Source organism: Mus musculus, chromosome 8 (assembly GCF_000001635.26).
Source record: "Mus musculus strain C57BL/6J chromosome 8, GRCm38.p6 C57BL/6J".
NCBI classification, from domain to species: Eukaryota; Metazoa; Chordata; class Mammalia; order Rodentia; family Muridae; genus Mus; species Mus musculus.
Window position 1 is genome coordinate 45,679,143 of NC_000074.6, and position 14,722 is coordinate 45,693,864.

Here is a 14,722-nt window from a genome sequence, read left to right on the forward strand (position 1 = left end):
AGCAGATAAAGAAAATCAAATCTTGTCTGAATCAGCATGCCTCCTGAGGGCCTAACAAGAATTCTTAATATCAGTTGGGAGGACAGTCCAGGTACCAAAACCAGACCACCTCAACATAATGTGTCTCTGCAGTGTGTTAATGGGACCAGAGGGTAGTAGTCTACATACCAGTATAAGCAGTTACTTATCAAGATTAACTGTTTTCCCAGTGGGTTCAGTTCCTTACCAGCTCAGTGTTTATAGACAAAAATTGAAGGCATAGCACTCAGCAGGTGAGCAACAATCCCTTAAGATTAATTTTTATTCTTTTTTGTTTTTAAGGACCTGAATAGAAATATGGCTAGTAAGCCAGCATTGTTTTCCTCTCTCCCTTTGCATGGAGGTCATGGTCTTCATCCCTGGTTACGCTGGTTTGTCTAAAAGAGCAACTAAAACTTGTCCATTCATCTGTAATCTACTCTGCAGCCTTCTGCTCTCAACTCTCAGAATCACCAGACACACACCCTCATACACGAATGTAGGCACTGAACTAATTTATCTACAGATTTTTTCTTTCCTTCCATAAAACGCTATTGGCATCAAAGCCTTTATACTGCAAGATTCCACTGTTTAATGTGCTGATCTCTGACATTGTGAGCCAAACTGGGCAGGAGTTAGGGGTCTGTGTAGTTTATTAATTGGTTCTCAGTCCTATCACGATTTCAGATGATGAAAAGCTTGCTTGCTTGCTTGCTTGCTTCCTTCCTTGTTTCTCTCTCTCTCTCTCTCTCTCTCTCTCTCTCTCTCTCTCTCTCTCTCTCTCTCTCTCTCTCTCCTTCCTTCCTTCCTTCCTTCCTTCCTTCTTTTCTTCCTTCCTTCCTGTCTTCATACCTATTCTCTTTTCTTAATATAAAATGGCAACCTCTCATCTTCTCCCTGAAGGCTGACTCTCATGGGATATCAGGAAGGCAGGAAGGCCAAAGCAATAAAATCTTCCCTGCCAACCTCTATTGTTGCCAGAGGCAACTTGGAGCAGGCCTGATCCTAGGGCTGCTCTTAACAACAGTATCAGAGCTTCCTCAGGCTGTTGAGCTGTGGCATTCCAGACCCCAGCTGTCTTTTGTTTGTTTGTTTGTTTGTTTGTTTGTTTGTTTTTTGAGACAGGGTTTCTCTGTATAGCCCTGGCTATCCTGGAACTCACATTGTAGACCAGGCTGGACTTGAACTCAGAAATCTGCCTGCCTCTGCCTCAAAAGTGCTGGGATTAAAGGCATGCACCACCACGATGGTTCTCTTTTTCAGTTACTCTGGTCTAGCTTTTATATCTGGGAATAATCTTCTGAAGATACCACCTTCAGAGGGTAGCCAGCCTCAGTGATTCCTACTGGTGGTTATGGAATTCCATAGGTTTCCCCCAGGGATCTTGCTCAGAGTCCCTTAAAGATGCATTTGAAAATAAAGCTATACCTATAACCCAGGAAGTCAGACTCTATACACCCAACCCTTGCTGTCATCATATCACTACAGAATAGCACCCCCTGGGTCCTCCTATTTTTCCCCACAGGGTTTTACTCTTAGAAATACTGTAGCTATGGAGTCTTATTCTCACTGAGTACATGATGTTACATCTCTGAGTTGGGGTCCCAGGGAGCCCAAGGAAATCTCATAGCTATCAAAGGCAACTCCACTTCTGCATCTTTGCTTCACTAGTGCAGCTATTATTGTTCACCATGGATTACCAAAACTGATGGATACTTTGAGTAGCAAAATTTCATTTTGAAATAATTAACCAATTTAGTTTATTACGATTAATATCTCATTAGTAATGAAATCACAGATACAAACTCCACACTAAACCTCCTCTTGCCACAAGTATTAGGCTCCTTAGGGTTGTCTCTGGGGTCTGCCTGGAAATTCTGCTCAGCTGTGGAAGTTACTTTCCTTTTAATATACAGGCATATTTGAGTGATCCGTAGGATTTTAGAATCCTACTACCCAGAAGACCATATTACATATTCTATAATAGATGTAAATATGGAAATGTAAGACTAATAGAAAGTAAACTCTGAAAATATTTTCAATAATATACTGCATAAGCCAAAGTCAGCATGATTAAAGTGTTTTCCTGGAGAATATAGGAGGGACCAGGAATACAGCTAGTTTTTCCCAGAAATTCCACTCTGCACACACTGAAGCCCTGCGTGGCATTTCCCTTCATTAAAACTTGGCACCAGCTAACGAGGCCAAGGTCATGTGTCTCAGCAATCTATGATTTCATGCTGATGTCTGAGTTCAAGTGAGAACAGTCCTTCCTACCTCAAAGCAAGCCACTCAAAACTTACAAAGTGTGCCTCAAGGAAACAGTTGTTGCTAGCTCTTGTCACAGCTTAGACAGAGCCAGGATCTTCCAGACAGAGCAAGTGGTACCAAAGGTCAAAGCGACACCATAGAGGGTCTATGTCCTCTATTGTGGGTGTGGTCAATTCTAGCCAAACACTAATGATCATAGTGCCACCAGCTTCCTCTGAGAGATGACAGAAGTGTTCTTTATTCTAGGGCAGTGTTTCTCAAACTGTGAGTAGAGACCTCTTGGTGGGGGGCAGGGGGGCAAAATGATCCTTTCTTTCACAGGGGTCACCTCAGACCATCCAAAAAAACACAGATATTTATATTGCAATTCACAGAAGCAGAAAATTACAGTTATAAAGTAGCAACAAACATGAGGAACTGTATTACAGGGTTTAGCGTTGGGAAGGTTGAGAACCACTGTTCTAGGATCAGAGTCCAATTAACTTGACACTATCATCCATGGACTAGGGTCTTCCAGTCCATTCCAATCAAATCACAACCTCTTCCATTGAACTTCCATTCACACACTGGTATCTAAATTCAACTTTCTAACCCTACAATATAGTTGCCTCTTATACTTAGAACTTAAGTAATAGAAGATTTTATTTTGCTTAAACAATAGGAGTTTATTTCTCAACCTTCTGGAAGCCAATAAGAAGTTAAAGAGGTTGTTCAAAACCAAAGCTCTGCAGACCCTCTTTTCCCTGCAGCATCTCTCCTTGTGTATGTCCCCTAGACAGATGCTTTCTCACCCACTGTATGAGGTCAGTCTATCTATGTCCTTACATCTGTGGTGTCTATTCTGCATGTCCATATTTCCATTCCTTTCCTCATATGGATTCTAGGTAAATTGGATGAAGACCCACCTTGATGCCTCATTTAAACTGGACTATCTTTTAAGAGGCCAAACTCCAAATATAGTCACATTCTGAGATATTTAGGAGTCAAGGCTTCAACATAGAAAGTGTGTGTGTGTGTGTGTGTGTGTGTGTGTGTGTGTGCTCACACATGCATGTGTGTATATATATATATATATACATATACATACATACACATACATGCGTTTCTGTGTGAACATGTAAAGAACTTGGAGTTCACTGATTTGGGTAGACTGGCTGGATAACATGCCTTAGGGATCCACCTGTCTCAATCTCTTACCAGTACTAGGATTATAGGTATATCGACCTCACCTAGTTTAGTTTTGGTTTTATTTGTTAGTTGGTTGGGTTTTTTGTTTTTGTTTTTGTTTTGTTTTTGTTTTGTTTTGTTTTGTTTTTATAGGTTGTGGGAGATTAAACTAAGGGCCATATTTGTATATGGAAAGCACTTCACCTTTTGAGCTATCTCCCCGGCCCTCATCACAGGAATTTTGAGAAGAGACAATTTAGTCCTCAATGAAGTTACCACTAATACAAGTTGTTGACTGAAGAGGGGAAGTGATGTAATCTCAGAAAGGCTAAACCACCTCATCCTGGGATCTCAGCCTTCACATTCCTGACCATACGTGAGTCCCAGGACAGTCATCTGTGCTTTCAGAGCTTGTCCCAGCCACTAGCTTCAGGCTCCATTCCCAGTGATGCACTCTAATCAGATCAAAGAGACTATGAAGGGCCAGAGAAATCTATCACACTGTGTAAAACAGCCCCGAGAACGTGTTTCATAATAGTGCTGGAGCGCTCTCAGACATAAGCTAATGTATTTGAATTATCTCACTAGGCATTCATCTCTCTATAACTCTTCAAGCTGCTTAAGTGTAGAGAAAACATGGCCTGCCATAAATTTCACAGAAATTCAGCCCCGATGAAAAGCCGCTTGTTCCACAGAGAACGTGTCTGTCAGCTTGTTATTTCTTCCCTGATTTCCCTCGGGCTTCCTTTGCCATATTTACAGTGGAGATAGATGTAGTTAAGGTTTTGCTGATCTGTGGAAAGATCAGAAGAAGAGCAGGAAGATGTATTTCTGAGAGTCAGATCTCCCCCCAACTTTGTAGGAAGGCTGAACTGAGGCAGTAATGACCAGAAGACAGTAACCATGGAGACCAGTAGGGCAGGCTTCCATCCAGGTGTTCCTCGTGGATCCTGAGCTGAAATCTTTATATTAGCCTAACCCCCCCCCCAAAAAAAAGAATGCTATTTGTTACTACTGTTTAGTTTTTAATCTCTGGTAATAATATCTAACTATATTCTGGTAATAATTCTAACTATATGTATTGAGGGAAATGTTCAACAAGACAGGGCCATTAACTATTACATGGCGACTCACTAAGCAGATTTGGAATCTCTTGCCACGATCAGGTCAGGATGTACTACTTAGGACAAAGGTGCCGTGTGGAGAGTGCTTACCAAGGTTCTCACTCGTCCTTCATGAATTTAATTTAATTCACAATTGACTTCAGGGGTTAGTTTAGAAGATAGTTAACTCTACTATGGAGCTGAACTGCCTAAAACTGTTTGATAACCAAAATGTAGGGCCAGTTATGAACCCTCTTTGCCTTAGGGATGTTTGTGGTCAGACTTGGATTCTTATCTGTCCATGTTTAGGATGGTACTGACAACACCTACTTAGCCATCTATGGAATGGCTGGCTCCTTCATCCTTCATGTTTGGTTCCCACTTCAACTACTCGTAAATGGTAGTGAGGAAATATACCCTGTATGCCCACCCATTAATATAACTAGAACCTGATACTCTCTGATTCATCTGGGCAACACGTATCTATCCATGTCTATTCCCTTTCCTTATTGATGGATGGCTATCAAAAGTCCTTTGGTGGCTCTCCCAACATCTAAGCTGTCTCTCCTCTCTGAGTTCTTATTCCCAAATACAAATAACCAGAGCATGCTGCCAGTGGTTAAGAAGAAAACCTTACTTCACAGTGTAGAGAAGTCTTAATGTTAGGAATTGATTTTAGCAGCCTTTAGCATATAATGGCCATTGACCATAGCATCAAGCTTGTTGTGTTGTTGTTGTGGTTTTTCCTATAACAGGTCCATGCTGCCAGTGGGTAGAATGTTACTGAATTTGTAACATGTGTTCATCCTGGGATTCTAACAGTTAAAAATCATTTCAGTATAGTAGGCTTACTGCCACGATCACTTGTTTGCAGAGGTTTCAAGGTGACAAGACTTCCTTGATTGGTTTGAGCTAAAGAGAATGATGACTTTAGCAATGACAATTTATCAAGTCTCTCCTATCTCAATCCAAAACCACAGGTTTTGTTTAGTAACACAGAATAGGCAATAGCAAATGGTTTATTTCAATCCCAATAATGAACTGTGGACTGATACTCTACCAATGTAATAAAACAAAGCTAGATTTAAAAACTACCAGTCACTTTAAGGAATCTGGGAAGGGCTACATTGGACTTACAGCAATTTTAAGTTCCATATGAATGCAATATCTTATATCCCTCATGTGGTCACAGTATAACAGTATAATTATATAATTAAAACAGTGTTTGATTTCATGAAGTTTTAAAAAGTAAAAGAAATAGCATAACAACATTAAGGGGAAAAGGGGGAAATCTACATTGCAAAGCTTGAGTTCTCCAACTGTACATGGACACCCAAACCTTGTCCAGCATAAAATCTTCAAGGGTCAGCCATAGAAAATAACATATAGATTCATTTGTTTTGGAAGCTACAAACAGAGTTATAAGATACTGTGATTATACATAATGGAGGAAATAAATCATTGCATACAATTTTTATATGTATGGTTTCATACTCAACACCAAAAGGGGATGTTCATTGTGGGATAGACAAATGCAATACCCCACTGTGTTGTAACATGTAAGGGATTATCTGGTTTGGTCATACTTGTTATCTATTGGGAAGTTAGTTGGGAAATCCTTGAAAAACCCAAGTCAAACCAAAGCTTGATCCCCAGTTGAGCTATTACTAAGGAAATGGTTTTGCAATGGGTAGAGAGGTGGCTGAAAAAGATCCTACAGTCTCTAGTGTGCAGTGAGGTCAAATTCATTACCAATGACAAATTTCCTCTAAGCTGCAAGTTGCAAGACTAGCCTACATAACTAGGATGTCATGAAACACTGAGAAAAGACAACATAACCCGAAGATGACAGTGTACCCAATAAAGAGGAGCACGGAGAACCTCCATCCTGCCATCTTTCTGATCTGAAGTTCAGATCTAGGTTACTTTGGTAGATGAGTGTAAACAAGATGTCTCTTTGGGAAACTGAGCTCTTAGAGCCAGGGCCAAAGGGCTCAATGCTCATCTGTTAAAGAGATGCCAGCCAATGATGCTGAGACTGTACAGGTGTGCAGAGTCGCCAGACAGGTTTAATTTCTATATTCTAGGGCATGCAACAACACATAGACTAGTATGGATTAAGGCTTAGGAGATACTCAGAGTCTACTTAGTATCTATCAGTCCTGCACAAAAAATAATTCCTCTTCCCCAGACTCCGTTTATTTACTCTCTGTTTTACTATAGCAGATTTTATGTTTTGTGGGAGTGTGGGAATGGTGTTCACGCCCATGCATGCACACTTGGGAGTACAGAAGTGGGGTCAGCACATATAAGACCTCTCCATCACTCTGTTGAGACAGGGTGTCTCACTGAACCTGGATCCAACACACTGGCTAGAGTGGCTGGCCACCAAGTGGGAACCCTCCCGTCTCTGTCTCATGTCTCTGGGATTACAGGCACATTCTTCCCCACATGCTTTTTATGTGGATGCTGGGCATTTGAACAGAAGTCTTCGTGTTTTCAGGCTAAACAATGTCATTGCTTCAACCCCAGTCTTTATTTATTATTTTAGCCTAATCCAGTTAAATCGTGGGCTAAGCGTTTATTTTTATAGCTGTGCTGCTAACTAAAATGCTCTTGAGAATTTTCCACATTTGAGGCACTATGGTATGCAGGTTTGATGGATGATATTATATGATTCCCTAAAGTAAACTGTATGTGTACACAGACCTTAGTTTTCTTGTCCTTTTTGCTTGGAAATTATTTAAGGATTCAATGAATACTAAAGGGATCCATGGTCAATGATTGAATGGGAAAGCAATGTACAAGATCTATACTATCGTTGTGCCAAGTGGCCAATGAATAGCAGAGTTCCAAGCCAGGTCAGACACACAGTCATGCTCATGGTGTGTTGTTTATGTTTTGTGTTGGTGTTGTTGTTGTTGTTGCTATCAGTTGGTTGCTTGGTTGGTCAGTTGGTTTTTATTTCCTGCCTATCTTAGAAATTGAGTAGCCATAAAAATGCTAGTCAACTGGCTTGAAAAAGAAGATCCTTGGTGTTGTTTAAATTCTATACAAAAACTGTTTGACCCAGGACGAGGTCTCAGAGGACTAGGCATCGTTGTCTTCGCCAAATATTAACAGAAAAACAAGCCAGTGGAACAAGTTAAACTGGAAATAAAGTAAAGAAGCTGAGAAACCAAGGAAGGCAAGCTAAGAAAAATTGGAACAAGCCTGTGACTCAGGAAGGAGAAAAGGCTGCCCAGGCACAAGGGGTCTGAAAAGCAAGATGAAAGACAACTAGATACAGACCAGGATCAACTGGAGCACAGAGTACCGTGAAGGAGATGCACATCTTAGTAATTACCAGGAAGGCCAAGCTGGGTTTGCTCCTGTCAACTGGCCAGGATGTGATTTGTGGCTTGTAATTAAAACAGATACTGAAAACAGAACCATATTCTCAGTTTATTTGATGCTGTGTCCAAAGAAGACCACAAACTAAAGAACAGAATGAAAGGTGAGAGGAAAGGCCAGTCTCAGGCGTGGCTTCTGTTTAAAGTATGAGAGGCACAAAGGAACAAAAGAGCCTTAAGGTTTTCCTACAGAATGCTAGAGATTTCAAGTGTGTGTGTGTGTGTGTGTGTGTGTGTGTGTGTGTGTGTGTGTGTGTAGGACTGCATCATGCATGTGCATATAAAGGCTGCAAGTCAACACTGGATGTCTTCCTCAATTGAGTCTCCACTTTGCTTTTTGAGGCAAGATCCCTCCCTGAGCCTGGAACTCACCAATTAGGTTCGATTCGCTGGCTGGAAAGCTCTAGGGATCCTCCTTTGTCTGTCTCCCATGCAGGGATTATAGATGCTTCGCAGCCATGCCTGGCTTCATACATGGATACTGAGAATTGGACTTCAGGTCTTCTTCATTCTGCATGCCGAGCACTGTACCAACTAAACCCACATCCTCGGCCCCTAACATGGTGTTGTCTTGATGACTTTGTCTTGTATTTCTCATACATAGGATCACGAACATTGTTATATCTATGCATGGAACACCACAGTGTCAGCTTTGTAGCTTTCACGCAGTCTCTGTGCATCATGGGCTCGTAGCATAAGCCAAAACATCAGTATTTGCAGTTGGTTCTTGTCCAAGCTGCTGTTATACACTTAGCATCACTGCTTGCCGTAGCACAGACTGAGTGACCTTCCAGTCTTTACTGCACCACTCTCTAGCTTTCTTTATGTCACAGGACATCCTGGTGCTGAAAATTACCCTTTGGCAAAGGCAATAAAGAAAACCCACAAACACCATAAAGAACCCAGCTTGCCCACTCTGCAGTGACATCCCATAGGGTCATGTTTCTACACCAGAGGAATTCTAGCAGGCATGCATGTGTTTAACTTCCTGCCATTTATGAAAACTGAACCAAGCATTGCCCTGTGCCCACAGTAATGAATGCCCTGACAGCATATGTATAGCCACCTGTCAGCATGGGACAAGCCCCCTCTGATGAATTGACAGGACCACACTTCTTCTTTCTGCTTCCTTGCCACATAAGACACGCACAGAGGACTTGTGTTTCGTCTGCAGCTCCGGGTTTCCATCATTTATTTTTTATAGCACCGGCACTAAACCAGTTGGAACAGATGAAGGCTGTTATTTCGGACTCGGTACATCACCGTGCTGATTTGCTGTTCCTAGGAGGCACACTTAGTGAGTTGGATTTTTATCATTTTTGTCATGGGAGACCTGGCTCGTCAGGACGTAAGTGTAAGTGTCTTGAGCTGCTTCATAATTTCCATAATGTAAATGCTTAATTATTTCCTATGCATGGCAGGGGGGGGGAAGGGCTGCGTCAGAGTAAGATGAGAGGCAGATGTTAAGGTTATTGGTAGGACTTCTGGCAGGATGGCAGGGGAGTGGAGACAGCAGAAAAACTTGTCACGTCCTCTTGTTTCTCAATAGATCACCAATTTTTGAGAGATGCTTGGTTTGCCGGAAACAGCTGTGTGGCATTTCAAAAACAGATTGCCATGCAGTTTCAGAGATGTTTGTATTTCTCATCTTTATGGGCTCTCTAAATACAATAGACCAGCAGTTTTAGGCTTAAAAGGGGAGGGTAGTAAGAACTTTCAAGAGAGAATATTTTAAAGGAATCATGTGTAATGAACTAGAAACTTTCCTCCCACCCTTAAACACACACCCCTCCACACACCAACAGAACAACAGTAACTAAAAATTAACCTGCTAACTGGTAATAACCTATTGCAACTTAGAAGTCTTTTTGTCTGCAGTGGGCTTGGTGAGGGTAGTTCATCATCCAAAAGGAAGGAGTGTTAAACTTTAGGAGATAGAATGCGTTAGGTTTATTTCCCCATGAATATTTAGCACACTTCAAGGTATAAATATTGCTGCTCTTTCAAGCATCTTTCCACTTTGCCCTGTTTCCAACATTCAAGACTCCTGACTCCTTACTCAGCGGTTTGACTTTGCAAATGCAATTAGCAAACTGAGCTGGTAAAACAGAAAATACTTAAGCAACTCCTATGCTTCCCTGTTTTCTAGTGCTCCCTGCTTCACCTCAAAACAGAATCGATAGGGCACCAGGGGAGAAATGGATTCAGGTCGGCTCTAGGCGGCTTTATGCACTTTCTATTAAACTTGACGGCTAATTTGCAAGTTCACACTTATTAAAAGCTAGGGTTCTTGAAACTCTGGCAGCTGAACCCTCCCAACTATGCACTTAGAAAATGGAGCTCAGAGAAGAACCTTGCATCAGGACCCTAGCCCAGGTATTGCTATGCTCAAAGACAGAAATTAATTCTCCTTTCATGCTTTCTAGTAAAAGGACACAGCGAGGCAAAGTAGGAAGAAGCATTAGGTAAGAAGCCAGAAATTCCCATTGAGAGTCTTGCATGGAATTCAAAACTTGTCATTTCATCTGAATTCACAAAATTGTCCTAAGCAAGAATTCCTCCTTAGGCCCACTGATGGGATGTTTCAAATGCCTTTTCTATATAAAGATGTGTTTAATCTGATAGAGCAAGTGACATTTTTATAACCCAGAAAAAATTATTTATTCTTGGAAAAGAAAAAAAAATCCTGGACATGCGGCCAGATATGGGAAAAATATATTTAGGGGGTGACATTTTTTGGCATGAAGTAGAAAGGAAACAGTTTTGTTTTGTTTTTTTAATGAAGCATTTGGCAAGGCAGAATCTTAGAACTATTTCTAAACTTGTCCATTTGCAAAACCTCCCAGACTGTTTTGCTTTCTCTGCTATGGGAGAAGGAAAATCCCTTGGCTGGGATGGGCTGAGTCCCATGGCTCATAGGAATTGGTTAAATGAACTAAACTCCTGTCATCGGCTCTGCATCAAAATGAAACACATGGCATGGAGAGAGAGAATCAAAACCAGCTAATGTGCCAAAAATATTTGAATAGCCCTTGAAGGTTAGCAACACATTCATTTACATAAACACATGCACACACATACATACACATACCACACATACATAGACACATTCATACACATATATACTTACACTATACACATACACACACATATATACTTACATACATGCAAACACACATATATACATATATACCACACACATACATACACTACACATATATGCATATATGCCACACACTTACACACAAATATACACACCATATACACACATACATATACAAATACACACACACAACACACAAATACACACACACAACACACAAATATAACACACACATACACTACTTACTGCTTTAAATTTCTTTTTTAGAGAGAGTTGGTCAGGCTCCTATGCTCTGACCCATGTGCATCTCTTCAGAGAGAGTGTTGCTCTCATGAGGAACCTTGGCATCCCGAACTTTTGGGGCTTGTGGTGCTGGGAAGAAATAAAATATGTATGTTAGTAAAAGTATCTCAGTGGCGCTAAGGACATAAGACAGTGAACCTAAGAATATCAGTATACCCAGCCCACAAATGTGGATGATGCATTCATCCAGCTCAGCACAGTCTTTGCTCCTAATACTGCACCTGAGCATCCCTCTCTGAGCCAAGGACAAGCATAGGTAGATGCTGGGGATGGAGACAACATGGAGACCACAAGAACATGCCTCGGTTTCCTTCCTTCAGCCTGTCATTTTCTTTTTCCAGTGCCTCTTATCTCAGTGTAGAATGGAGCTTAAACCCATGTTCACGGAGCTCACTGGGGAGCCAGGTAACCTGCTCAGGATTAGTAAACAACCGGACTTGTGTCTCCTCAAGGCTCAACACAGACTGTTTCTGTACACCAAGAGGAGTACAGGCAGGCTTGTTGACTGGACAGAGGGTGCTGCACTGTTAACCTGTGTTCTGTTTTCCTACGAGCTGAGCATGAGTCTAGTGGATAGAGGTTGATTTTTTAGAAATGTTGCTCTGTCGGTGGGGAAAATAAAATGTTAACTCCCCGCAAAGGTGTTAGATCTTCACCCATGTTTGGCCACATACACAGGGTCTCTCTCCTTATATCAGAATCAACACAGCTGCAAGCTTTTCGTCTTCTAGGACATTGATGTTTTGTCTAGAGTGTTGTCATGTGTTATGGGGTATGAGTGTGACAGAGTCCCTCTTTTCTCCATTTCTAAATTGAATCTAAAGTCCTTTCAACTGCTCCTATATTACCACAGCCCTTCTTAAACAGCCTAGGCAGTCCAGGGAAAGCCAAGGTGTGCACTCTTGACATTGACTGAGGAAAGATGTGTGACCCTGGGCTCCAGGTGGGCTACCAGCCTCCACTGTCATCTTCTCTCCATCAGTTTGGGGGAGAAGTCAAAGGTCAGACTTGGGTCAATACAGTTCTTTTGTCAGCGGCTGTTTTAAGTTCCAAACCTGAAACCTGAAGGCTGTGGAAATTCTAAGGCCAGTTGCCAGCTAGAACAATCATTGGGAAATCTACCTTCCTTCTCACTCCTCTTAAGTGAGAGAAGTGTTGCTTTTAAAGCAGACATAATTAGAGAAAATGGAGAAAACGGTGGGCTAGCATCAATGCCAGGCCCTTACTTGGGTTATCTCTCTCCAGTGACCATGCTTAGAAGCTAGGGTGAAGTGGGTATTTCCAAAAGCAGCCCACAGCAAGGGTATTTTAATCACACTATACTTGAAATGCTAAGCTGGAGTTTTAGAATGTTAGCTTAACAGTGAGACAGTAGAAAAAACCATGCTGGTGAGCATGCTTGCATTGAGTAATGCAACAAATCCTGCTTGCATGGTGAAAACATTTCTTTTTACCGTCATATGGACTTCTTTTTTTTTAATTTCTCAAGTTTGTGCTGAAGATGAGATGTTATCGAGGTGATATCTTCTGATACCCCAGTAGATTTGCAGAAGATAAGTAGCAAACATAAATTAGTTAGCCTTAAGTGTAGTCCAGAAGGGACAGGCCTCTTGCTATCAGGAGGGTGTGTTAGGGTGGCGTTGGGCTAATGACCTCTAAGAATAACTGTAGAAAGTGATAGGGATGGTATCATCCATATACCTGTAGTTAACTACAGAGAGTTAGTGAGCATTTGCCTCATTTAGAAAGGGTATTTCCTGGATTCTCAATTCTGTACTGCTGTGGGTATGAAAATATAATGGGATCATTAGCATGGTGGATGGCATTGATTTTAACCCTTCCTTAAACTCCCCTGCACAGCTCTTCTCTTACCTCCCCTTGCCTAGGGAACGCACAACTACCCAGACACTCACGATCAGCTTCTGTAATGCTCTCAAGACTCACATAACAGGAACGACCCATTTCTCACCTGTATGGCTGCCTTAGGTGCAAGCATGCCTTATTGCTATTTAATAAAAAACTAGACCTGTACATCTTCAGGATCAGTCAGATTTTTGAGAACATTTCAAAATATAGAGTAATTGAGTCTTTGCTGACTCTCTAGTCAAACTCTCAAGAAGCAATGTTTACAAAACCACTTAAGACTGTGACAGCAGGTCCCTTTCATGGCAGTGGCAATGGCTGCCTATCTGAGTGCTGAGTTCAGAGCTAGGCTGGTGTGCAGGAGATCTGTCCCACTACTGAGGCCTGAGTAACTTGGCCCCTGGCCAGGGCTCTACTTCTAATTTGTAAAATGGGGAGACATGGCACCTAGCTGAGACTCTGTTTCCAATTTGTAAATGCAGGAAAGGCAATGGTGGGCCCCATCATGTCTGCTATTGGAAGCATAACCTGATTTAACGTGAGCAACTTGGGAAAGAGCTTTATGACAGTAAGTGCTCGCTGCACGGATGCCGTGATTGTCTTATGGTGAACTCAGCAACACTAAAATTGTGCTAAAATACTAAAGCCTAAACATTTTCCAGGATTATCTATTAGCCATTACTGTTAAATGAGTTGAGTTTCATCAAGGCGTAGGTGCAGAATTTTAGATATGTGTTAGTAGACAGTTTGTGACTATTCTACGTTAAAGGGACACACATGCACACATTCACCCATGGACATACATAGGGTCAAATGTTTCAGGGGGGTAGTGTAGGGATTAACAAACATCTAACTTAGAAGCAAATGCAGTTTCAGCGGGATTAATCACCCAGTGCTATTTGCAAACAGAGAGTTTAAACTGAAGACTGGAGGGGACTTAGGGCAGGGCAGCAACTGCATGCCTGCCTGTGTTGTTTGCCCTTTCTCCTCATCAGAGTGGTTCCCTTTAGGAAAGAAATGCTTTTTTCTCGATTCACAGCTGTCTACAAACAGTATTCTGCCCAGAAGGGAGAAATAATTTACAGTGAATCATCTGAAGCAAGCATCCTAGGATGTCAAAATGACGGACTGCTGTTAAATTAAGAATATCTGTCTACAGAATCACACATGACTTCTCACTGTGGAATCAAGCCATCCCTTAAAACAGGCTGACATTGAGAGTGGAAGACCACAGAGAAGTTTCCCCTAGCTCCAATGTATACACATCACTTCCCAAAACCATAGCTCCCTCCTTTGTCTTAAATTTCTACTGCAGGAGTAAACATTATATTTTTAAAAACCAAGCCACATCCTTAAATACTTATGGTTTACCTGAAAGGAGAGACTGTTCTGCCCCTGTCAGTACATCTCGGAGAGCCTTATACAGTTAGATGAGCTACTGCACTCTTATACATTGCAGAGACTCAACCAGCCCTAAAAGATGATTTTCGGTAAGCAAATGT

The 14,722-nt window shown here is 41.6% G+C and overlaps 1 protein-coding gene across 13 annotated transcripts in view; it reads left to right on the forward strand.

Moving 5' to 3' along the window:
- The window catches only part of Sorbs2 (sorbin and SH3 domain containing 2), a 320,119-nt gene that overhangs the window by 171,355 nt on the left and 134,042 nt on the right, over nt 1–14,722 (forward strand). Inside the window, exon 3 of one of the 13 annotated variants that reach the window (XM_030243440.1) lies at nt 9,156–9,248. The exons of the other annotated variants lie outside the window; for them this stretch is intronic. The gene's annotated coding sequence lies outside the window, so the exon portion shown is untranslated. The remainder of the gene's footprint in view (nt 1–9,155; nt 9,249–14,722) is intronic. 13 annotated transcript variants of the gene reach the window in all.